The sequence below is a fragment of the Hylaeus volcanicus genome, chromosome 3 (genome assembly GCF_026283585.1).
Source record: "Hylaeus volcanicus isolate JK05 chromosome 3, UHH_iyHylVolc1.0_haploid, whole genome shotgun sequence".
In the NCBI taxonomy this organism is placed as follows: Eukaryota; Metazoa; Arthropoda; class Insecta; order Hymenoptera; family Colletidae; genus Hylaeus; species Hylaeus volcanicus.
The window spans coordinates 15,422,941-15,449,461 of record NC_071978.1 but is presented as its reverse complement, the minus strand read 5'-3'; the positions used below and the strand labels follow the sequence as shown (position 1 = coordinate 15,449,461).

At 37.1% G+C, this 26,521-nt stretch overlaps 1 protein-coding gene across 1 annotated transcript in view; it reads right to left on the bottom strand.

Annotated features, from left to right (window-relative positions):
- Nucleotides 1-26,521, bottom strand: part of LOC128873879 (uncharacterized) — a 460,110-nt gene that overhangs the window by 383,104 nt on the left and 50,485 nt on the right. The window contains exon 2 of the mRNA XM_054117849.1: nt 1,033-1,155. The gene's annotated coding sequence lies outside the window, so the exon portion shown is untranslated. The remainder of the gene's footprint in view (nt 1-1,032; nt 1,156-26,521) is intronic.

The window sequence follows — 26,521 nt, the reverse complement described above, 5'->3', positions numbered from 1 at the left end:
CCCCCCCCCCCCCCCCGCGGGGAACCGACGAAGGTCGGTTCGCGCTTCCCCTCATGCTTACCCCACGCTCAAAAATAGGAAAACCCCCTAGATGATGAAGAGGAGACACTAAAAGATAAAGCAATTCTTACCGGTTCCCTGGTGGCGCGCTACCTAATTCACTCGAAGACTGTTTATCTCGACGGTGTGCATTGTAGTGCCGGCTTTGTTCTTCCGACGCGGCTTCTATATTTTCCGCGACCCATAAACGGAGCGTTTCTAAATTTCCCATCCGTTGTTCCCATAACGTCGTATCGGCCGCGTCTGTCGGATCTAACTCCCTATCCGTTCGTTTTCTCGCGCAACGGTTCGGTAACGGAAGTCTGCCAAAATTAAGGAACGCTGGCGTGGTTTTCAGCGACGAATGATAGACGGTATTATACGCGAAACGAAAATGCATAATATTCGCATCCCATTCTCGGTGGTCTTTTTCGAGAAATTGTACTATCATCGTCTTGAGCACACGGTACGGAGGGGTTGTTACGTGGTGGATGTTATAATCGGTCGTTAGTTTGTGTAATACTTCGTTGACGAATTCCGTCCCGTTATCCGTAATTAAATCCTTGGGACTTCTCCATCTATTTTTGTTTAACAATGAATCGCCAGATGGCTTTAATCGATTCCTTTGGAATTCCAAAGAAGAATAGGGACGTACGCCGGATGTCCGCGCATAACCGAAGGAAAGCGGAGGATGAGCCTAATTGGAACAAGGCCATCTCCGTGGAACACCGCGTCAAGGACATCATGTCCGAACCGCATTCCACCCGCCCGAAGCAGGCGGAGCGCCAAAAGAACAGAGCTTCAAACTGGCGGAACGCGCAGAAGCCTAGGACTAATCCAAAGGTGCAGGAAATCCACCCTGAGGACGTCGAGGCTATGCGTGCCACGAATGAAACGCCAGAGATGGCAGGGCCGATGTACTCCGTTGGCCCCATTGCGGATAGCATCGCAATCGACCAACTAGCCGGCCAAAATCTCGATTTTTCTACGTACCTTCCATTGTGCGAGAGAACGTATAGAGATATGCAGGTGGTTGATGACCGCTTGGCCAGAAAGCTGCCCCTCTGTGCCTTTTTGCACGGTTGCACCACGGCACTAGTAGCCTCACAGCTCGACCTCAAACAGAATGAAAATAAAGAGGGGGTCTATAGAGCGGAGGGTGACATGGGCGCCTATCTGGAGCAGATGACTTTGCCCGCTCCAGTGTGTGAGTACCTATCTAATATAGGGAAAAGTCACAGCGTCGGGAGAAACCGTCTCGACAAATATTCCATCGGTTGCAGTACCATTAGCAACTGACGATGAAACAAGCAGTAGTTTCGGGCCGGTGACGGCGGAGACACAATGCCTATGAGTTCTACGTGTCCCCGCGGGTTACTAGACGGCAGGTTGAGGCCTCTCTTGCCCAAGAGCATGACTGGATGCCCCTCCCGGAGGAACTCCTCCCCGAAGGTCCCTAATCGGAACTTTCTAGGCTTTGACGAAATCGAGCCGTTAACGATGAATGCACGCGCAGTTCTTCAAGGCGTGCATTTTCCGGATGACCACACTGATACGGGCATAGAGGCGAGGATGCAATACAGTCCTCAGATAACAGCCTTGATCAATCGCGTCTTATTAAGCATTGAATCAAAGTATAAGGTTGGCCCCACGTTGGGCGCCAATTTTTGCAACGTGATTTCCCGACACGGTCCGCGATCCGCGTCGTGAAGCTCGGCAGGGTGCTCGGCAGCCACCAGGTAACCCGACCAATTCACGATATCCTATCCATGAGCGTGAGGTAAAGGAGGAAGCGCTTACCGTACCGTCCACCACGTGAGCTCGTCGCACGCGTTGGCTCACGCGCGCTTCCCCCCAGCCTCACCTCAATGGTCGGCGGCACGCGGCACCTTATGGCGGCCAAATTCAAATCGCGTTATCGGCGCGCTCGTAATCGGCGGTCGTCCAGTCTCGTCCCTCGGCGACTTTGGTGGCGTGTCGGTGCTGGCATCCCTCGAAGACTCTGGAGCGGACCGGGTCTCGGTGCACTCGAGAACCCGGCTGACTTCGCTATCCTAAACGGCCTCCTGCCCCCTGAAGGTCGTAGCGGAGTCCAGGGGCTGTTACCAAGATCCTCCAGCCCCTGTCCATTTGAGCTTCGTCTGGCCAGTCCGTGCAGCCGGCGCCGGGTTGGACGGGATTAGTAGCCTCTAAGCCGTATCGCTGGATGTTGCCGTCGTTAACCCAACGCTATTGCCATTCAAATACGCAAATTAGTTCTAACCCTGGGTTACCCTGGTGGCGCTCGCGATCTTGGTGGGTCTTGTTCCCGCGGAGAGTTCACCTCTTTGTGACGCGGGAATCTGCCACGTCACAGTACACGCGTTTTTTTTCTTAACCTACAAATATACATATATTATAATATCCTTCAGTGGTGCAGTTCTATTCCCATAACGTCTCCCAATAACAAAACGGGTAAATAGTCCAACAGAAAGGAATACTTAAAAACAAATTATTTTTTATGCGAAGTCACATCCAAACTCAACACTAAACTCAAACACTAAAATTTTACTAGACTTCATTTCTGAACCTTTGAATTCGTTCACAGTGCAACGTGGTTCGTTATCAAGAAACTCATTTACCGAGTCCTAAAGATCCTCGCAATCAAGAGATCGTTAAGTTCAGGAACCACTGTCATAACGCTCGTCAAACCACTAGACCCAGTCGCTTTAAAGTTACTGCTCCCTGAAGATCACACGTGCAGATTGAAAAAGCGCCATCGTTTAGTTCCACCAAACAGATTCTCGATGAGTAATCTCATGTTCTAATAATGTCTACTTTAAATATTTATTACAGTATATTCATTAGGCGGTAATTATCCATACAAAAAAAAGCTGCGGTCTAATTTACTCACAATAAGATTCGCAGAATAAATTTAAAAATCTTTATACAATATTATTCTGGGCATAAGTTCGTCGGTTTATGACTTACTATGTTAAAAGTTAGGTATGACTTCGCTATAATGCAATTTTATTAATGTTGAAGTAATTAAGAGATAATTCGACTTCCTATATGTTCAAAAAGTTTATTTGAAAATCCGTTTAAAACTTGAGAAATTTCTTCTTTTTCAATTTTTAACCTACTTCGAAAAAGAGGTTACTCAATTCGACGTGTATATTTTTATTCTTCATTTTTTATTTCATAGAATATCATACGTACGTCTTAGTAAATATAAATGTATCGATGTTTTCGAGAATCGTGGAATATTACTGATCTTTCGTCATGGATCATGTCGAGTGTTTTATGTAGTTGCAAATTATTGGTATAAGATCTTGCTATCTATTATTATGAAAAAATACCAAAGAATTTTAGGGATTTAATTATAAAGGGTAGAAAGGATTTAATTATGAAGTTTCTAATATTTGAGCATAACACATTTTTAGAGTGAGCGTTCAACACAAATATCCATACAATAAGTTCTATAATTTTTGAGTAACATTAGCACGAAAAGCATTGCTAAGGGTTCGATGTGATTTGGTAAGGGAGCAGAATCATAAGGGTGACATCATGAGTCATCGCACTGGATGACGATAACCGTAGGGACATCAATGACTGCTGTCGCTTCTTATTATTTGCTACTTACCACAGACTCCTTTCATTGATATTAAAGGAACCATTCTGCTTGCCATGACAGTACAAATCAATCAAATTACCACAGTAAGGACAAAGAGAAGTAAGAAAGAATATGCTCATGAAACACGCAAAAATAAAAGTCAAATTACCACAGTAAGAACAAAGAGGAATAAGAAAGAATATTCTTGTGAAACACATAAAAATAAAAGAACAGAAACATCAAGTGGAACAAGTGAAAAAGTAATGAAAGGTATGAAATAGTGGATGTAACGGCAGCCGATACAGGTAGTGACGTTCCCGACTTTACTTACTTTGTATTTTGTACTTATTACTTGGTACAAAGTCTAGTCGTATTTACAGAAAGAATTATTCTCTTTGTCTCGAATTATTCTCTTTGGCAATAGGAACGTATGAAACAATCACAAGAACAACAAAGTGCAATAAACAACGGTGGTACAAGAGGACGTTATTTCTCCTACCTTTAACAACGATGATTCAAACACGAGATGAGGGAACCAGAAGCATCGAGAGAAACAAGAGAAAAAGCGATCAGAGATATGAAACAGTAGATAGTAGTAGTACAAGAGGAAGCCCATGGGGTTGACACTATGAGTTACTGCACCAGACGACAATAACCCAAATGACGCAACTGACGGCACTTACGTTTTATTATTTATTACGTAGCGCAGACTCCCATTGCTTGTACCAAAGGAATCATTATTATGACACTAGATACAAATAAAATGACCACAGAAGTACCAAAGAGAAATAAGCAAACGAATGATGCCGAAGATAAGAGATGCTCAAACAAGAGGTAGCGATAAGGGAACAGAAGCATTAGGAGGAACAAGAGGAAAAGCGATCAGACGTATGAAAGGGTAGACGTAATAACGGCTAGAAGAGAGAATGGATCGGATAAGTCGTCCACGTAGGGGAAAAAAGATGGCGCCAACGAGATACACGCGTTTCGCACGCCACGCTACCGATGGGCCGATCCGAGATAAGGCGCAACTAGGTTACTCCACGCCGTTGCACCATTCCGGTTTAATTGGTCGAGGGGGAAGGTGTACACTGTACACGCTGCTGGTATAAGCGTCGTCGTAACTCCGTTGATTATAAAAACGTATAATTAATCGAATCGCGGTGCCAGTCTGGCTTCCGCCTGGCTATCGTGGTTCCGCGAACTTAAGACCCTAAAATGCGAAAACAACGCGCAACCTGTCCTGCGATCTCTAAGACCGATCGCACACGGGCGCAACTGATCAGTTTCAAACCATTCTGAAACTAGTTGCATGAGACCGTGGATTGAAGTAAAACAAAGAGCGCAAACGATTTGCAACACTAATTTCAAATCGGTTGCGCCCGTGTGCGTTCGGCCTTAGTCTATAAGTTCAATTTAGGCCAACTTTTGCTACAATTTCGTTTACCATCCCTCGATCGTAACAAATACTGTCTTTAAGAGGGAAATAGGTTTAAGTTCAACGAGTCCGAAAAGAAGAGTTGCATGCTCAAGACGAAGGATACGAAGAAGAAAAAGAATTGCTACATGGTACTGGAATCGTTGATTAACCAGTAAGTAGTTTAACCCTTTGCGCTCGAGGCATTTTTCTATAGAATCAAATCCAGTCCATTTTTATAATAAATTTCTGTGAAACCAAAAACTCTATTTCGAAGAAAAACATCTACGAACGTTCATGACTCGATGTATTATTATTTCAATTAATAATTAGTTGTATTCTGATGTACAGTGGGTGTAGAATGTATTCGTACACCGATCAATTTCCCAAAAAACTCTTGTATGAAATTGTAGTTTATTAACTTCTTTTTGTATAATCAATGATATTTTTCATATACTCGGAAGTCTCTAAAATAGATATAGTCCAAACAACATTTACTAGTTACTATAATTTGTGAAATTAGCAAAAACATGCGAAATGTGGGTAAAAGTATAGAAGCAATAAGTATTTGTACGATTCTTATGACGAACCATTTACAGTAGAGTTTGTCACGTAAACACATTAGTTTATTGCTCTGTACGAATTAGAAAACATCAAATTTCCAGTAAAGTACTTTTAAAAATGGCTCAAAAATGGCTTGTACTCTATGTATTCTAGAGATTTCTGAAAATATGTAGAATGTCATTGTTCATAAAAATAGAGTCAATAAATTACAATTTTACATAGTTTTTTTTGGAAATTGAACGGTGTACGAATACTTTCTACACACACTGTAAGTAAACTTGAAATTGTACGTTCACAAAATCACTTTTAAATTACATATGTCGCCCTAGAGGTGCGACCCAAGCGCAAAGGGTTAACCCTTTGCACTCTGCGCCATCTCGTTGCAAAATGTGAGGACAGGAATCGTATTACATTGAATGGTTTAACTTCAGAAACATCTTTTTTGGTATTATTAGACTTGATTATAAATCCTTAGAGCTTTCTTGAAGCGTTGATATCACTGCAAACATAAAGGATATTTCAAAAGAGACTTCAAAATTCTGTTTTTTAATATGTTCAATACATCCTATGATGTATTATATACATATATTGTAATATACACATATTCAATATGTTCAATTGGTATGTTTTAAATGAAGTACGCATGATTGTAATTAAACATAACTGAAAGTGCCCAGTAGGCTATATTGTAATATACACATGTTGAATATGTTCAATTGATATGTTTTAAATGAAGTACGCATGATTGTAATTAAACACAACTGAAAGTGTCCAGTACGCCACGTTGACAGGCATATTTTATTATTAAAAAGAAAACCCTGAAGCCTCTTTTAGGAAACTCTTTACTCCATACTCTTTCCACGTAACGCCTGGGCATATACATATTTTTCTCTACATCTCTGATATACACCAATATTTACAGCGTCGATACCAAATAATTTGATACGAATATAGTTCTTAATACACGTATCAACTGTACGGTGTAAACCAGGCCAATGTAATTAAAAAAAAAAAGTAAAAAAAAATCAATGGTAAATTGACGCAATTGCGAAGAATAATAAGAAAAACCGTTGATTGGGAACTCTTATCCGATTTCTCATTTCCTGTGGATGTTGTAAACAGCTTCGAAATTTCCATACCAAACTGTTCCGCATAGGAAGCCATCGATTCTTCTGGAGAACGTTTTTCGCGAACGAAAATATAAAAGTGGCAGAAATCTCGACGCGAATTGGGTCACGATATCGGAGCAGCCAGCTCGGAATTAAAATCGTAAAACGCTAAAGTAAAATTAAACCAGACGACACTCGATACCCGGCGATCATGGAGCTAAGAATAATAAGAATCGGTACTAATTAGCAATAATAGTGATTCGCGATTATTCGAGGCACGCCACCCGGTAGTGTTAATCGAACTCCCTTATCGAACTCGCGGAAATTATCTCAACTTTTAAACGGTCCATTACGTGATAGCTTTCTTCAGGTTTCGTTCCGATGATGTGATACCTTCGCCTCATTTACATATAAGGAAAACGAACGCGCAAATTAATCGCATAATTAATTGAGTTGCTGCAATAACGTTGGACGCGTGTGTTGTCACATGCAGAGAACCGACTAGAATCATTTTGCTTGAGTAATAGATGACGAATACCAACAGCAGACAATGAATTAGTCGTGGCTAACGAAGTACAGGGTTTTTCAAACGGGATTTAAGATTTTCTTCTTTAATGGAACAAGTGGTATGAAATATATCCGATTTGTTTTATATTAGATGAAAATATACAGTCGCGGACAATTAATTGACCCCAAAAAAGAATATCATATATCGTAATATTAAGAAACGCAAATATCACTTTATAGAGTTTTGGTAACTGAACGAATCAACAATTGTTTGTTGACTAATAAACACAAAATTTAAGTAGTCACGTTTTTCTGTTGGATAATTGGTTATACGTTACGAAGACATGATTTTGGTTTTTTAGTACCAACTGGCCGAAGCGTATTTAAAGGATTTAATTATTATTCAGAAACAAATTATTTTGACACAAATCAATTATTGTCTTTCGTACACCTTTATAAGGTGATATAGCTATTCGTTTAACGTTTAATAAAATAAGTATTTATGGATATTCAACTGTTCAATGAATGTCAGAGAGCTCACCAACTGTTTCTATAAATGCATGAAAGGATGATTGCTCAGTTATTATTCAACTTCTATATTTGTTCATTTCTACGAGAATTTTATCTGCATATCGTAATTCTATTAATCCCTCTTTATTATTCCGCTTATTAATATTCTATGAACCTTTAAGAACGGAGAATTTTGCCTGGAAGATTGTTCTAATAATGGTGAAATGTAATTTTTAGGTGAAGTTCGCTCCTCGTAACATTCCTTCTTTTGTTTTGCCCATGCGATAGTACTGCGCAGGATGGTATGGCATTCATTTATAATATATTTCTGTATAATTAATATCATTTATGTATTATTAAGTGTATAAGCCTATATGGTTTTATACAATATGCTTTTATTGTGTAGCTCTTAATCATATCGTTTTCTTTAAATCAGATTGGTAGTTTCAAATCTTAAATCGTCATATTACCACTCAAAGGGTTAAAAAACACAATCACAAAGAAATCTCTAAAAGAATCTTACATAATATTGATAAAATGATTCAAACTTGTTTGATTGTAAGACGATAAATGCATACAAATAAAGCGATATTTAAACAGTATGTTTTTTATCGAATTGAGAAACTTATTTTCTATATCACTTTTTATTGAAACTCGCGTATCATTCGAAGAGGAATATGATTAAAAATGATGAGCGCATTGCGAAGGGGTTCCGAAAGAGCACGGCCAATGAAAGCGCAGCTTGACGAATTGCAGGTGTACGCATGTGTATTGAGCATGCAATCATTGGAATACCAGTAATATCTGAAAATTATTCGGCACGATGCCGCCTACCGCATTATTGAGATACGCAAGCTATTTGCCGATACAGATGCTCGTAACTTCGAATATTCGTTCATCGATAAGCAGATTATAGATGTTAGCGGAGTCGTCGTTAGATTACGTGAACAAACGGCACAGTCCTGGCGCCAGTCATTGTTATGTTGACTTCGACTGCTGGGCCATTGTTCGTCCCGTTAATAAATAAACAGACAATTCGTTTTCGCAGACACTGAAGTTTCAAAACGATAATGCAGCGATGGACGAAGTTGATTGTTGATCAATTTTTTAACGTTAAGAACGCTATGGAAAATCATCAATTCTTAACAGAAGAGAATAGGAAAACTATCATTGGGCAAAGGATCGAAAATAAAAATAACAAATTTTAGCTTTCGTAATGTTGACAATTGTGGAAGTATCTCGTAATCACGGTGCAACTTTTTTCTGCTGTTACGGTAAAATATTTTTCCTCGTGTAACTTCTTTTACAAATGGGTTTCCATAGCGGGTATTAAAATATTGTTTCTTAAAACACACATGGTATAAAATATATTCGACTTTATATTTTAAATAAAAGTACAACTAAATGTGAAAGAGGATATTTGAGTATCGACCACGACTACATTGATAGGCGTATTTTTGATATTAAAAAACACAAACTTCAAGCTCTTTTTTGTAATACCGTTCGTATGAACGTATTATTTTTGGTAAATACTAAATTAATATAGGTTTACCCGATCTAATAGTATTTTCCGTGATTTTTATAATTTGATACAATCAGAAATACACAACTGTTCATTAATTCTTACTACCCATGCGTTATTAAAGAGCGATTCAAGAGCTACGGTATGATGCATACAACATAAAACTTAAATACTTTTATTTAGTTTAAACAATCGTTGTAAACAAATACGGAAAGAAGCAAAAAAAAATTGTACATAATTTTTAGTTCGCTTTAATGATACTTTTATATGAAGTGTATTTATTTTTCACGCAAACTGAAATGCTACTTTATATTTAGACAAGTTCGTACACCATTATTGTAATTACTATGATTCACGTAAATATTATAATTTTTTAATATGATTTTTATTCCATTCGTTAAACCACAAACATTTTTTAATAGTTCAGAATATTCCAAGAATGGTATTCAGAACTAAAGGAAAAAAGTGAGGGGTGCCCGTGAATGAAGTGATAAATTGTAGATACTTTTTTCCGATCGAATTGTTTTTTATTGTGTATGTCTCAAAATACTAAATGAAGTGTGAAGTTTTTGTGAGACTATATCGTTACGGTAAACCATGTTTTAAAAATTAAATTATGGTAAAGATACTATATTACTCTTAATCGTTTCATTGAGATATGTTGTAACGTTGAATCGGTTACTTTTGAAAATTAAATTAATTTCTGCAGTGCACAAATTTATATTATTGTACAAACAAATGCAATTAAAATGCATACATTGTACTATTGAAACAGAATAGGAAAATATAAACACGGATTTGTATCTGCAGGTAGAAATAAAGACGTATTAATATTATATTACTGCCATTGTCATTGTGAAAACAGAGATTTTGTAACCTTAAATAGTGGTTTGGAAACATTAGGCAATGTTACAACCTGAGGCAAAACTTACTTATAAACATCTATTCGAGGAAAATATTTTATACTATTTTCATTCGACCAAAAAAATAATGAAGTCAAACGATCACAATATCTTGAATTTTGTAAATCATCGAACAAACCATGCAGAATTAATAGATAAAAATATAAAACTTAAGATACGCACAATCGTTTCTCAATGAAGGCAAACTTTATCCGTACCAACAAAATTCGTGAAAGTCAGACTCCTGCTTGTTCTAAGTGTATGTATGCCCCTAATACACACGCAACGAGTCTACTACGGTACGTACACCCTGGAATAGAGACCTCTACTAATTACCGGAGCGAAACTATCGAGAATCGGGATATCGACAAACGAGGAAAAGATTACTAGAAAAAAGAAACGAAACGAGGCGGTTGAATCAACGTACCTATCGGTGATTAAACGAAACGATGACCATTTCTAAGAAAATTACGCGAAAGAAACAACGCAATTGGTTCCTAGGAACGAGTATCGGCGAACACAAGCCATCCATTGAAATTCATGATTATACAACGCGTGAAGCTGTACGACACGTAAAAAATACCGCTCGCGTAACTCGTACATCTGTTGCAGAGGCTAATGGTAAACGCGTATGAAATATTTACAGGATACACAACCTGAACGTCACGCATCAATACGAAAAAATCTACGTTGATTCTGGTCGTTTCAATTGGCTCACACTTATACATTTTTATTTTTTATCCTTCCTTTTCTTAGGTACGAGAATATTCGTCAGGTTGCGACACATATTGTCCCTCCAGTTGCTACAAAGTAATACTCACCACTTCGTGATATTATTTTATAAATTCTGTGAATTGTGAAACTGTGAAAATTTCTTTTAGTATTGGTTCCAGTAATGATTGTTTCAGACTTCGAAATATTCATTGCAGTTGAGAACAAGAGGGTTAAGATATACCATCAGGGCCGGTGTGATCTTTTGCGGAGCCGGGTTCAAAAATTTGGCGGGGCCTGAATTCACATTCAAATCCTACCCTTAAATTTTACAACGAGGTATTATTTATTTACAAATACTATATATTTTTTATAAGATTAATATTAAATAATAATACTTTGATGATTTTTGTCACTCTTTTCAATTTAATCATCCTTACTAAAAAAATATCTTGCATCTCAGCAAAAATTGCTTTCATTTGTTAATGGTATCATCAGTCTGTAAAAAGTTAATTAAAATCGGTGCCTTTTAATTCAGTAATTTTCGTAGACCGCGGGGCCTTTTAAAACGCGGGGCCGGGTTCCAGGGAACGCGCTGAACCTGCCTTGTGCCGGTCCTGTATACCATCATATACTGTCGACCATAAGTATAAAGAGCCCTAATACTTTATTATAATGCTGTAGCATCACGCCCTCCATACCCGAGAATAGGGAGTCACACGAGAACGCTAATTCTAGAGTGCAGGAGTGGTTGCGTAAGAAAAGCGACCGACTATGGATACAAGAATCATGGGTTCGAATCTCTGTGCCTTACTTTTTCTTTAGTCTCCTACGATACATGTCTCATAAATAGACTGCGGATTTTTATGCAAAATAAAATCTTACCAAACGTACCCACGAAAATTGAACGTAAATAGGAAATCATTTTACTCTGTAAATAATATAATATAAACTCTACTTTCAATATTTTTTTATATTATGGCATACTGTGTGCATTTTGTAGTTTCGTACACATTTAAATTTCCTATAAATGCATAAAAATCTGAAGTCCAGTCATAAACGATCAAAAAAGTTGTAAAAATGTCGAAATTCGTACGTATTTATATCCAGAATTGCGAGTATCTGATTTCGTATAATTAGAGTTACGCGAATTCATTCACCTGAGTCACGAGTATATTAGCGTGACTGTCCGTGTCACGTGTATTTTGTGAATAATGTGGAGTACACGTGAATCGCGCGAATCGCGTGAACACGTGAAATAAGGGGCTCTAATTACGACATCTGCTGCTACATTTGTACAAAATGTGTTATTTACTGCGGAATAACGTTTTCATTTCTTTTTTTTCTTTTTTAATTAAAATACATGCTCAAATGTAAATATTTATCATATACATGACTGATTTACAACTTAATAGCATTTTATTTATTAAACAACTGTGACACACGGTTACTAAGCGTTCATTTACGTTTCGCTACGAAAGTCCTCTCGTGCAATAGAATGCGATAGCAATCAAAAGCAGACCTATAGAAATATTTACAAACTGATTTGAGTGACACTTCAATGTTCAAAAATTGGAATTAATGTCTTTATTTAGTTTATATAGCCAATTCATAAACATTTTTAAAAAACAAATTTGTTTTTTTGTCTTTTTTTTTTTTTTGTTTTAGACAAATGAGTCGAGAGATATAGTCACCATCTTTACATTTAATTTTGGTAGCGTTACTTGCCCTAGCGGTTTTCTCAGAATATTAATAATAGATTATGTATTTTATTTTAAATATGTATTTTAAGATACGTATGTATTGTTAAACGTGAAATCATTGACTATTCTACGACTTATAGTTTTCATTTTTCTTTATTCCTAAAAAATCTTTCTCTTTAAAAGTTTATACCAGAATGTATCAATTTATCAACTCAACTGATTCATAAGTTTGTATTTGAAATATATTTTTGCACGTCGTTGAACTTTATCCTCTTTTTACGATTAACGGTACAACTTAATCGAAGGACATAACTTTTCAGCGAAATTTGCAGATTTACCGCGGTTCGCAAAGTGGACAAATGTGACGTAGCCGATCTTTCGGCGCCCTCTCAAACAAACCAGTAACGAGTCGAGAGGTCTGTGCCAGCCGATGCGACACGGAGAGCAGTAAAGATCCCGTCGATTAGGCTCCTTTCTACCTTCGTTAGTAGTCTACAAACGTTCGTTAGTATCGCTTCGAAAAGATTCAGGCCCTTTGGTTGCCGAACGGTTAGTATTTATCGGGACGGACAAAAAATTTGTCCGTGAAAGGGGATCGATGACGCCTTATAGGAGACTAGTTAGCTTCGTTAATTGATGAACCCTTCGTGGTCTGTGTTTTACTCTTGGCGTGGCTACGTTGTACTCGCAGAACAAGCTAGAAAATTATTGCGAAATGATTCAAAGAGAACTCGGAACTCTGTGACTGTTTGTCAAATTTAACAGTTTTTATTATAAAACGCTGCTGTATCCACTGGTGGATTTACCATGAGCATTTTGATGCTTATATTATATTTCCAAACCCAAATGCCTAGAACCGTCTAAGGTTTGGCAATAAAAACAAAAACTGTTACAAACGCTACTATTCACTGACAAATCAAAAACATGATTAACGCTTTGCACTCGAAGCCATTTCTCTTTGTCGAGTTTTTAAGGCGTAAACTATTCACGCATTCTCTTTTCCATGTAACATAAGCACATATTCGTTATGCAGTTAAGTCTCCATAAATGCACAAGCTCGGGACTGATCTTGTGCGTTTATCGTAGAATTCGTATATTCTCGGATGTTTGCCGACGAGTTTCGATCGTGGAGAAGGACGGAGAATAAAGAAGAGGGCGGAGCGAAAACACCAGGGTATCCACCAACGGTGGAACTTTTTTATTATTAACTTTTTTGTTGTAAAACTTTTACCAACATATTCCTGACATTTTTCTGATTAAAATCAGACCAAACACAATATAATTCGGATGATATTTACCGTGCATATTTTTTTAGTTAGTGTTCTACGATATATGATACATAATAAGTAGATTGCGGATTTTTATGCAAAATAAAATCTTCGCGAACGTGCCTCCAAAAATTGAACCTAAATAGGAATTTACTTTATTTTGCAAATATTATAACATAACCTTTATTATCAATCTTTTTAATATTTTTGCATATTGTTTACAGTTTGTAGTTTCCTGCACATTCAGATTTCCTATAAATGTGTGGTGGCGCCTCCTATCCTCACCACTAGAGTATTATAGTATAATTATTTCAAATTTGTTTAAGAGTGAAGGAATTCCTTAACACGATTAAAATTCTTTTTGAGTCAATGAGGATGAGAGGGCTTAAATATACGGAAATGTTGATTTACAATAAGTTACAAAACATCGAATTGCTAGTCTGGACGAAATTGTTCACAACTATCATTTATCAAAATTGAATACCAATTAACATGGCCCAAAATAGACAACATTTTTTTGTTTAGTGAGCACTTGAATATCATTTTTCACATTTAATTGTCTAAAAATGGAGTATATTCCATACCAATTGTGTTTTATTACAAAACAAAGTCATGAAACCTTTATATACAGTATTCTTCAATGAAATATTTCAATCGTATATAAAAGAGAGAGCAACCTCTATTATTTTAAAGGCAATACCACGACGTTCACATATAAATTACATTATTGATTTTCAATTAAATTAATTAATCTTGATTAAAAATTACAATTATCATCATTATCAGACTACGGATGTTTATACATCTATGGCAAGTGTAAATGTACAAATATATACAAGAATGTGTAAAAGAAATGCGTAAATAATACTTACAAATATGAATTTATGGATATCTGTGATCTATCCATTACTGTAACATCTCTAAGATTAAACAATAATGAAGTTACACTGTATACTATAAATAAATTGTAAAAGTAATGAATATAAATTTTGTATCCAATTTTTTATTATTTTGGAGAAACGAGCAAGCCTAAAACGTTGAGGTTTTATCTATTGACACGTATCTGTCGTATCAACCGTTACGAGACGTATTATCAGAACGAGGAATCGTACATGAAATTCCAGTGTTTACTGCACAGCGGTGAAAGAAGGTTTTCCGTTGTCAGTATGTTCTTATGAAAATGGTCGCATTGGTCGTCGTCGACGCGTGACAATCGCAGTGGTGGACATCGTTTCCACCCAGCGTAACCATTTTTGTAGCTTACATGGAAACGATGGATCTACACCGATTAAATGTCATCGCACAATGGAGGGAACTATGTTGTCTCGTTATACGTTTTTATCGATCACCAAGAGGCAAACTTTCTTTCGTGCCGCGAAAATTTCGCGCGAGTCAAACGTTCGCAAACCTTCTGAATTCATTTGTTTTCCTTTTCCTTTTTTAATTGTTATAATTAAACTGCGGATCTTTATGCATTTATAGGAAATTTGAATGTGCAAGAAACTACAAAATGCAAACAATATGCAAGAATATAAAAAAGATTGAAAGTATAGTTCATGTCATAATATTTGCAGAATAAAATAAATTCCTATTTTTAGGTGTAATTTTTGTAGACACGTTCGCGAAGATTTTATTTTGCATAAAGATCCACAGTCTAGTTATAATATTTCACGCGTAACCTTCCCACACATTCTTTTATAGAGTTTTGACAACTTCAACTATTATTAGTCTCGTTCAATGTAAGTATTTCTCAATGTTTTTCTTTTAAATTTGTTACTTATGAAATTTCTAAATTATAATGTGGTCTTAATATGCCTCACAATATTTTGTTTGTTGTATTACAGTATCGAATATTTTCTTCTTACTGAAAAGGATCACAAGTTCTCATGATCTACAAAAATGAATTAAATCATTGGAGAGACAGTGCCTATTAATAAACAAGCGTAGTTTATTGAACACTTTTTTAATACATTTAATAAGTCACAGAAAAAGCGATATTTCATTTAACGTAGACAAAATTTGATGGCGCCTTTTGTAACTCATTGCACCGAAGATGATCAAAGTAATTTGTAGAAATGTTTAATAAACTATACTTATCTATTTTACACTTACTAACATCGTTTGTTTTAATTTGAGAAACAATATATACTACTCGTTTTCTGCGAATTTATGAATGCTCTTTTCGATTCGAGTGAATTATGTAATACTTATCTGAATGGTTATTGAAATTATTTTTATCAAGGTATTACCAATTTTAAGATATAACTTTATCATTCACCATTCGGTTATTAGGAACCACAAAATATGTATTTCGTGAGTAAATTCCAACTATTGCTATATATACAGTGAATTTCTAAATTATTCTACTGATTGTTTCCAAGTCTAATAAATACAGAATCAAATTAGAAGTGTTATCCTAAGAAGTGTATTCCTAAGAATTATCCTCATACTCATAATATTTTATCCTCCTGAGGTGGACAAAACATTATTCAAATAAATAACTGTTTAATCAAACAGTTAAATTTTTATTTAGTTATCGTTAAGTGTTCCATTGAATAATCCAAAATCTAATTTTTATTAGTTGTAAGATAATTTGTTATGATATTACTTTCTAAACAGGCCACCAATTTTTCTTTTAAACTAGCCATATATCTTCTAATGTAAAACATAGTTGTATCAAAGAATTTATGCAAAAGATGCGTACCTTACACAGAATTGTTAAACATGTTATAACTTATTTTTATACATTAACTACATAAATTCACTCAAACTGGCATATGCGAGTTCGATATGTGTCTTCTATGTTTATTTTTTGTACATTGTATTTTTTGTATGTAGATTTTACTTTCTAAACGGACCACCGATCCTTTTTTTATAGTTCTTGAATAAAAAAAAAAGAACCAACCAAAATATTGTCTTCCACCAAAACGATAATGAGCTTAACCACATAAATTAAATACATATATACCACATAAATGCGGTAAATGCGTATTAACCTTTTCGGTGCTCTGCGCGAGTATAGTCGTTAAATTATTTTGTTCTTGTCGTGCTCAAGACGAGCTAAATCGCATGAGCTTATTGTTAATGTGTTAATGAGTTAACTCGTCTTAAGCACGACAAGAACTAAATAATTTGACGAGTATACTCGCGTAGACCACCGAAAAGGTTAACACTTTATTTACCGGGAGCCTATTTATAGACTTTTTAATTCCAGTATTTAGTTATTCGAATTTATTTACTGTGTTGATGGTTGTCTACGAACAGTGTTCAGCGTTTGGTAACAGACTTGGCTTTCAATGTACCTAGTAACAGTATGGAGGAATTATTGTCAGCCTAGATTGACATATGCTACTGTAGAAAATTCTTTTTTGAATTAAAGTCTGCTTCTCACTTGTCCGGTAGATAAAGTGTTAATATTAGTAGTGTACCTACATACACGTAGCCTAGCATAGTATGTCTTATTCCGAACCAAAGCACTTGTTTTACTTGTTTTACTCGTTACTTGTTTCCCTCTGAAACATATATTCGTATTATTAAAAGCAACGGAGGATTACGAGGACAAGCTTTAGGTGACCCACCCTGTATATGTAATAACTTTGTACCTACGTGATACGCAGGCTTGTGTCGTTTATTTTTTCAAGCAAATTTTTGGCACTCAATGGCGATAAGGTTCGCCATTCCTGAGCTATACGATCGTCTAGGGACACGTCGTAGACACTCTTCGTTGCCAATTGTTATGCTGTATTGTCGCTTACAACTGGAGCGTAATAACGCATGAAACGACCCTATGCGTGTTACGACTTCTCGGAAGACGCGTTATCCGACACTAACCCACCGGAAGCGTCGCTCGGACTTACTAAAGATGCTCGTAAAACTCACTTCAAAATCTGCACTATAACGCACGGGTCTCGAAAATAGCCATCGTACGTGGACGGATGGAACCTCTTGTCTCGAATAACCTACCACCAATGTTAGAATTTTATGCGAATAATAAACGTCGAACAAAGCTATAGTGACGTAATAGCGATCCATCGAGGATCCTCGAGGGAACAATCTTTCGTACGTCAAAATATCCCTTATTGGCAAAATATATCGAAACTGCTTTTTTTGCATGTAGCGCGTTATTTTATATAATTTTACAGTTTGTTTTATTTCAATATTTCAAAGTTTTAGGAATTGATAAAAAAAAAACAATGTTATATTGCGAGAAAAGTTGAAAGACTATGGTATAGTTTTTTTAAAAGGACTCGACACAGTTATATTTTAAATAAAAGTAAGCAGGATTGCAATTAAACGTGAAAGATGATTAGTTAGATTAGAGTAGAGAACAGTTACTTATTTGGATAATGTTTTGCACTAGAGGTTGCTCTCTCTTTTATATACGATTGAAACATTGCATTGAAGAATACTGCATATAAAAGTTTCATGACTTTGTTTTGTAATAAAACACAAATAATATGGGATATACCCCTATAATAATAAACTTTTTATTATCAACACATAACAAATAGCTCCAAACTTCAGTAATCTACACAATAAGTATACATTGACTATACTAACCTAATGTTAAATAAGTTAATAAACGAAAGAATGCTTGTTTATCTCTTATTCGCTGCTCGAAGATTGCATGTACATAAGAATTTTGCCCGCTCCTGGTTGTTTCGTCAAGATCACATTTACATTTTAACGCACAACGACGCGACGGGCCAGTAAGCTCGAAAGGAGAAACAAAGACGAAACATTCCAACGGTTTTGTTTTTCGTGGATTTCAGTAAAAAGGGCGACAGTTACTCTATTAAACAGCTGAATTCAAAGAGGAACGCGCCGAGATAAGCGAATTAAAAGGCAGCGTGGCGACCAGCGGAACCGGAAGACACGTTTCCGGGAATAGAAAATTACCTTTCCAGGGATTCGACCCTACCCGACCAATCCTCGATCCACGAATAATTTATCATCGAATTTCGCGCCCGTCCACGTATGGAAAACAAACGAGGAATTATACAAGCGATGACACCGAACTCAACGCGTTCATGACGCTGGAAAATTGCATATACGCTTATAGCGTTACGTTTTCACTTGTAACGTTTTTACGGTACCGAGTATCGTTAGTAAAAAATTCATTATTATACAGCAACACTGGGACAGTCACAGCAAATTTTCGATGTGTGCTCCAACAACTTTGTGTTAAATGAAAAATGAGAGTACTGTTAATACAAAAAAACTTACAGGTTCTCAATCATAGGTTGAACGACAGTAATTGAAAATTGACTTACTAAAATACAGGAAAGGCAAAACTAATTTATTATTAACGCAAAACTGACCTTATAGCTTAACAATCAATGTGATCAAACGCTAACACAATCCCGTAGCTCAGCGAATAGTGTAATCAAACGCAAAATGTATCCATGCTCGCTCACTTCCGTTTGATTACATTTAAAAGTGAAAAACGAAACCAGAATGGTTTTCAAACATAGAATGCATTATTACAGGAACACTGGACAGTTGCAGGAAATTTTCTATGCGAGCGCGAAAAATATTGGATGCGACACCACTTTTTTTAGGAGAACACAGACTGGTGCTCGGTTGCATCATTGCACAAGTTATGGAGAAAACTAAACGTATAGAGCCGAGCTGCATCGTCTATAACGTCGCCCTGACACTTTGGTAATCCAATAATTCTCGCACTTCGAAAACTTTGGCTCCCTCGTAATCCGACTCTCACCATCGTGGCACACGAGATCACTTTTAGTCCAAGTACGTACTCGACTTGCTTAAGTAGCGGTCGCCGCTAATCCCAGTGAAATTGTATTTTATATTTTTTAATCGTTCGAGTGCATCACTTGGAACTCGATAGGTGATTTCTCATTTTGTTCTTTGTTTGAAATAAATATTTGCGCATTCGTTCAAAAACTATAATTATATTAATTATTAGATATAATAGAACGGTGAGTTACACGTCAGCTAGTGACATAATATTAAAGGACATATTTAGAATATTAAATACAGGGTGTGGTACAACCGAGCAGAGGGTGATACTACATGTAAAAATAAGTCGAAAAAAAGGAAAAACATTTTTTCGTTTGACGCTTCAATTTCGAGAAAATCGAGTTTGAAAATTCTATCCATTTGGTGAAGTAGTATCGATCCATATGCTTATCACATCGTCTGGAAGACGTGGTACAGAATACGGACCAAAAATAGGAACCACGTACCAGAGACGTGGTACGATTTTTGGACCAGAAACAAGAAGCATAATTACTGGGCCAAACACAAGAAGCACGTCTCAAGAACATCTTATTGAAAGTTTCTTCATAAAAAAGATAGATGGGTCTCTATATTCGTACTTTTTTCTCATATTTTTAAAAGTATTTATGGCATAAAAACAAGGCATTTGCTTAAAACAATTTTTAAAAAACAGTTCAAAAATTGTTGGTTTAATTTGCAAGCCTGCAAAAGTTCATTTTTATCCGTTGGCTAGTCCAATAGATACAATTTTTTGAAGAAAAGACAGCACAAGCAATTTTCAAAATTCAAAACGGGATTGTGGGCTTAAGTTTTATTTTGAATCGTTCGCATCTCAGAATTGACGCTGCACGATAAAAATAATTGAAAAATGAAAAATGATTTTTGTATTTAAAGCAACAACCTCGAAGATTTTAGTTCCAACTGAGAATATCCTTCCCTCGTCGTCACGAAATCCATTTCGTTTTCATCAAACATCCGCTGCTTCCGCCACAAACGTTCTCTCCCGGACCTTAAGGACGCGCCACGACGAGAGCGAATAAAACGATAAGTATCGCCGTCGCTTTCGCGCATCGAGCCGCCTCGATACTCTCCACGGACGAAAAGGAAACGAACGAGCAAACACAGCGAGAGGAAGAAAGTAAGAGAGAAATGTAGAAAGAGAGAGAAGCAGGGAGAATGAAACACCGCGGGGGAGGAGGAACAAAAAGCAGAGAAAAGAAGAAGGAACGCGGGAGGACGAAGAAGAAGGAAACGAGACGGAGATAGCGTTGGCATGCAACAAAAGTAGTTAGATACCACGGCGCGATATCGTGTCCTCATGTACACGCAAACGTGTATTTACAACTGTACACACGCGTTCTTGGCTTCGCTGTGTACCGAAAGCGGTGGGTGCGGCACCGTAGAGGGAGAAGGGGAGAAGTGGAGGACGAAAAAGGCGGGAGAAAAAGACCCCAAGGAGTGGGGACAGAAGGCGACAGATAGAGAAACACGAAGGGAAAGAGGGAGAAAGAGACGCGATACAAGACGCGATTCAAAAGACGAGGAGGGGAAAGAAAAAGTAACGAGAGTGGAGGAGAGAAGGAGAAACTGTGCGTTCACGCGCGTATTTACCGTGCCCGCTCGTTGTGTACACGAGTAGCGTGTCGTGTGTACGGTGTGGGAGGCGCTTGAATCCAAGCCTTCCTACACCGAGGGAAACGGTGAACGAGGAATCCACCGTAGGCGTGTGTGCACGCACGCACCCACGACCAGCGAACCCACGTGTCATGCACAGGACCGCATCAAGCTGTGGAACTCCAAGGGACTACAGTACAGAACAGAGTTCGTATCCAAGCGATTATAAGATCTATTCAGATGTAAATGTAACATGTACCAAATATGCAATTGTGTTATTTAAGCATTAAGAATAATTAAGAGATAAGTTAGATAAGTAAGACTACATTTGAAAGAGTTAAAGGTAATTATGGAGAACAGGTACATCCTCACTGATTTCGATGATTTTTAAATATGTTGTAGAAATCAACATTTTGAAGAACTTTTTCCTATACATATAACCGTCGCTCGGTCTTAGTTTCCGAAATATTTGCAAAATACCATTGCTGCTACAACAATGAATATTGCGTATAGCTACGCGTCTGTGACAGCCTATGTGTAAGCGTCGAGTCGTCAATTGTTTTTGGCTCAGAATACACGTACGCGTATATGGGTCTGTATGCGTTAGCTATCATTCGCCGGTCGGCTCGTGTTTCAATCTTCTTCGAACTCATTTATACATATAAAATAGCGCATGATCTGTATTCGTACAGTAAAAAAATGGGGGTCCGGGGGCTGGCCCCCTGGCAGGGCTTTGGGGGCAAAGCCCCCAACAACGAGTACTGCAACGCACCACGCAGGTGTGTACACGGTTAGCCTGAGTGTTGTTTATAGTTTAGCGGGGGGTTGAGAGGGCGCAGCCCCCCGCCTAGCAGGGGGCCTGGGGGCGCAGCCCTCCCGCATGCGTATAGTTGAGACATATGCTTTTCAATTTTTGTAAAAGGATTTTGCGCGAAAAGTATACGCCTCGAAATTATGGGAACTCACAGACGCGTACATGTATTCTGAGTCTAAACAATCGACGACTGAACGCTTACACACACACTACCACAGACGCGTAGCTATACGCGATATTCATTGTATCTACGGCCGAGCGACGGTTATATGTATAGAAAAAAGTTATTCACAATGTTGATTTCTACAACATATGTAAAAATCATCGAAATCGGAGAGGATGTACCTGTTCTCTATAATTACCGAGTTAAATTTTTACATCACAAAGCTATGTTTGTACCTTCATATTAAGGAGATGTATGTCACAGGAAATGTGTAAACAGTCCGTTAGGACTACACAACATTTAAATAAAGAAAACGAAAGAAAAAGAAAAAAGTAGCCAAGCAAGTTAAGGAGGCTCTAGTGCAAATAGAAATAACGCCAAGAAAATTATAACTAGCCGGTTATTGTTGCTCGCTCGCTTCGCGAGCTTGCGAGTAGGTTTGTTCTTGCTCGCTTAATTCATATAGCTATTCATGTTTATTTTGTGTGCGACCCTTTACGAGCCACACAAAGAACTTTCCGATTTCCGATTATAGCGCCATCTATCCCGAATAAAAAAAATGTTTGAAAATAGTGTTTTGAAAAGGTCTCATAGCCAGCTTTCACAGTGCATGATAAAAAATGAGGTGTTCCATTAAAAAAATCATGTTGACCTTGACGTGACTTTGGCCGGTCCTTTGAAGGTCAAACGGACACGATCGTTCAATAGAATTTTTGAAAACCTAAACCATTTCTCTAAGCCATTTTTTTCACAAATGTTCCATTTTGGAAATATTTGACTGTTTCCATACTTTTAGAGCACCCTGTATGTGTATATTGTAACCTGGAGTCCTCTCCTGCGTAGGTTCCTTCCCGTTTTCGACTTCCTCTCCTCTATGTTCCTTCGCCGATGGGCTTGCCCGTGCAATGGGCGACCATCTATCGATCTATCGTTAGAATGATGGATCGATAAGAGGAATGGTCTCATTATCGTTCGGGAATGATGGTTCCCGAATCTCGACCAGAGGAGGATGGCGCTGTCGCTGGGATGCGGAGCGAGTTCGATTTTCCAGACGAGAATTTCTTGAGCAATTGAAGTGAATAGTTGAGTTCTGGAAAGTGAGAATTGTGGAAGGCAGATAACGGAGAGGACATGAAACCAATTGGAGGAGGGCCTTTGCGGTGAGTACGGCTGTTTCTATTCTGAGATTATCGGTGAGGGTATATCAGGTGTTCCCTGTTTGATTTCCTTTTTTTCGAATTCCGAACCGATCCTCAAAACTTTGAGTGAATTCAAAGAAAGAAAAGTCGCTTCAACTCCTTCCCATTTTTCGGAGCTCAAGCAACGGATCCCCTCTGGGTGGGTCTTGCGGCTCCCGTTCTGTGCTAGATCGGGCCCCATCAGAAGAATTCCGCGTCCGAAATTCGGACTGGCGCCCAACCTTCCTATTATCGACCTATTTACTCCGGTGACTTGTCGCTCTGAGTGTGGCAGTTTGTGTCGGGACTACTGAGCAAGACTCCTAAACGAATTTATTGTTAAATAGACTTAGAGTCACAGGTGGTCCCGCTATAATATGTATACATGTGTTATACATATGCATACAAATATAATAATAGTAATATATGTAATATATTATTTCCGTTTAGTTATTCGCTCATAAATTTATATTCTCCCATTTCGATTGCGTTATTGAGTTAAGTTTTCTTAAAAAAACTAAAAAACTACTGGACCGAATTAGAACAAAATCTAATCAGCTCTAAGTTAGATTGATACACATCGATTGCATCATCGATCATTTTGATCTCACTATTAGTTTTTTAGAAAACGTTAACGAAAACTTTGTTTACACACGTACATACATACGCGCGCGCGCGTTGCGAACAATTTGTTAAAAATAGGCTAAAATTACTCCAATGACCTTGAAACATGGAGATCTGCTAAAAAATCGATTTTTCATTTTAGGGGCAAATACAATAATTTCCCTATAAATTGGGAAGTTAAAAATTTGTATACGGGTTAGATTTTATCCCAAAAACACCCACACAAATTTCGGGAAGGCTAGGGTACCTAAAAGCTAAGAAATAAATGTTTCAATTTTTCACTTTTTAACGTGGGCTCTTATAGGAAATTAAAGAATACTAAAATAATGCGTTTTGCCTTCTGCTATTGACATAGTATAAGAGATTAGAAAACGCGCGTTCAAATACAAACAGTACTGTAGTTTGTCTGAAAATAATTGATTTATATTACTTTATGATACAATATAATAGATATATAATAGATATAATAGAAATATAATAGATATAATAACGACTAAAAATCAATGTTTAACATAATTTTTTTTTTATACATAAAATTGCGAACAATTGTAATATTCTAAATACTATGCCAAAACTACTATTACGTGAATCAAGCGACAATAGTAACTCTATATTGACTTACAGCGTAACTGTAGACCCTCCTTAAGTGTTCGGCTGCTAATCCGCTACCGAACTTTTTTAGCCCTCAGAGACTGTAAGGCCTAGTCCAGATGATTTCACGCGCAAGTTCTCGACGGTAGCATGCAGTCGATATTCGGAATGGAGTTGGTCGAAGCTGTCATGTAACCAAATATTACATCCTTTTGCTGTAGCGATCACGCGGCTACTGGACGAAGCAATTGTTTCTCTAGTGTAGGAATCTAATGAGTGTAAACGTATTGCAGTTTCTCAAACGTATTATTTATTGACTGATTCTTACAACTGTCTCGGCCGAACTGAACTCCGAATTATGTTAAATAACAAATCACACCGCGTTCCCACACAACCATTGCATTCGCGGATACTCACACACTTACCCTCATATTATATATTACACTCCTACACTAGGATCTCAATTCGCGCCCAAAACGCGCTTTTTACGCGCGAGTCGAGGTTCCGGAGTCGGCTTTTTACATGCATTTTATGGGCGATCAGTAAATCGCGAAAACTGCATTTCGACGGAATAAACAATGTATATTCGGAATGTATAGAATCTTCAGTACCTCACAATCGCGCGATCCGAAACACGCGACTCGAATCGCGTAAATCGTGTAAATCGTCTCATCTGGACTAGGCCTTAGCAATCTCGAGGTACCCGAGCTACAAAGGGGCTGGTGGGCCGCAAGAGACACGTAAAGGAATGTAATATGCAATGTAATATGCACATGCATATTTTTATAGAAAATAGGTAGACGAATGAGACCTGGACAGAAATTTATGTCATATTAGATGATTCCAAAAATATATATTTTATTTTGCATATTTTGCATATAGCATATGTTGCATATTTTTTGCATATTGTGTATATTTCTTGCATAAATCCATATCCGATTATTTAATGGTCCGCCAGAATAAATAAAATAGATGTGCCTAAAAGATTGATTAGCTACGATCGACAACGTGTTCTAATTTCGATTTGGTAAGTACTGTATTGACACACAGTAAGAAACAAAACAAAGTCGATGATATGGTGTGTAAACAGACGGAGTCACGCCGCAGTTAATCTCCATTTTTCAAGTTAATCAGTAAAATTTAACATTTATTCAGGGCCATTTCCCAATGTTACCTGAAGCCATAAAGAAATTGGTAACAATAGGATTACCTCTAACAGAATCTATAGATTTGGTAAGTACAGTTGCAGAAAATTAAAAAATTATACCTGGTGATTATGGAGAAAAAGTTATAGATAAAATGTAATCAGTATTAAAACAAAACGTACACTTTAATATACTACTCAAAATAAGGAAAATTTTAAAGAGTGAATACGTTGAAGAACCACGAGAGGATCTGGCACATCATTGGGGTAAATTTAAACCCCCATAACATCATGTGATATAGGACGCTCTTTTTCGGCGTACAAATTAATTTTAACAGATAGGAGGCATCAATTTGCAATCGAAAATATTGAAAAAACTATTGTTGTATATTGTAATTTAAATTATAATAAATAAAACAATAAAAAATAGTTATTAAATAATTATGAATAATTATGGAGTAATAATAAGTAGTTATTATATAATTATTTTAAAGATCCATACGTACATTCCTTATACTTATAGTTAGCATATACCTTGCATACATCTTCCATATATTTTGTATATATTTTGCATATTTAGACATATTATAAATGCATAAAGATCCGCAGTCTAATTATGATATAAGAAGCTAAGGATTGATGTAAAACAATGTAAACGTGATATGGAAAAATATTCGTATGTGCAAGACTGATGATTTGTAACAAGAAAGACTTGGACCAATAGGTGCAATAATCAATCTAAAATAGATTACGTGGCCTTGTAAACTAGAGAAACAAAAATAATACAGCATGGTGTGATTGAAC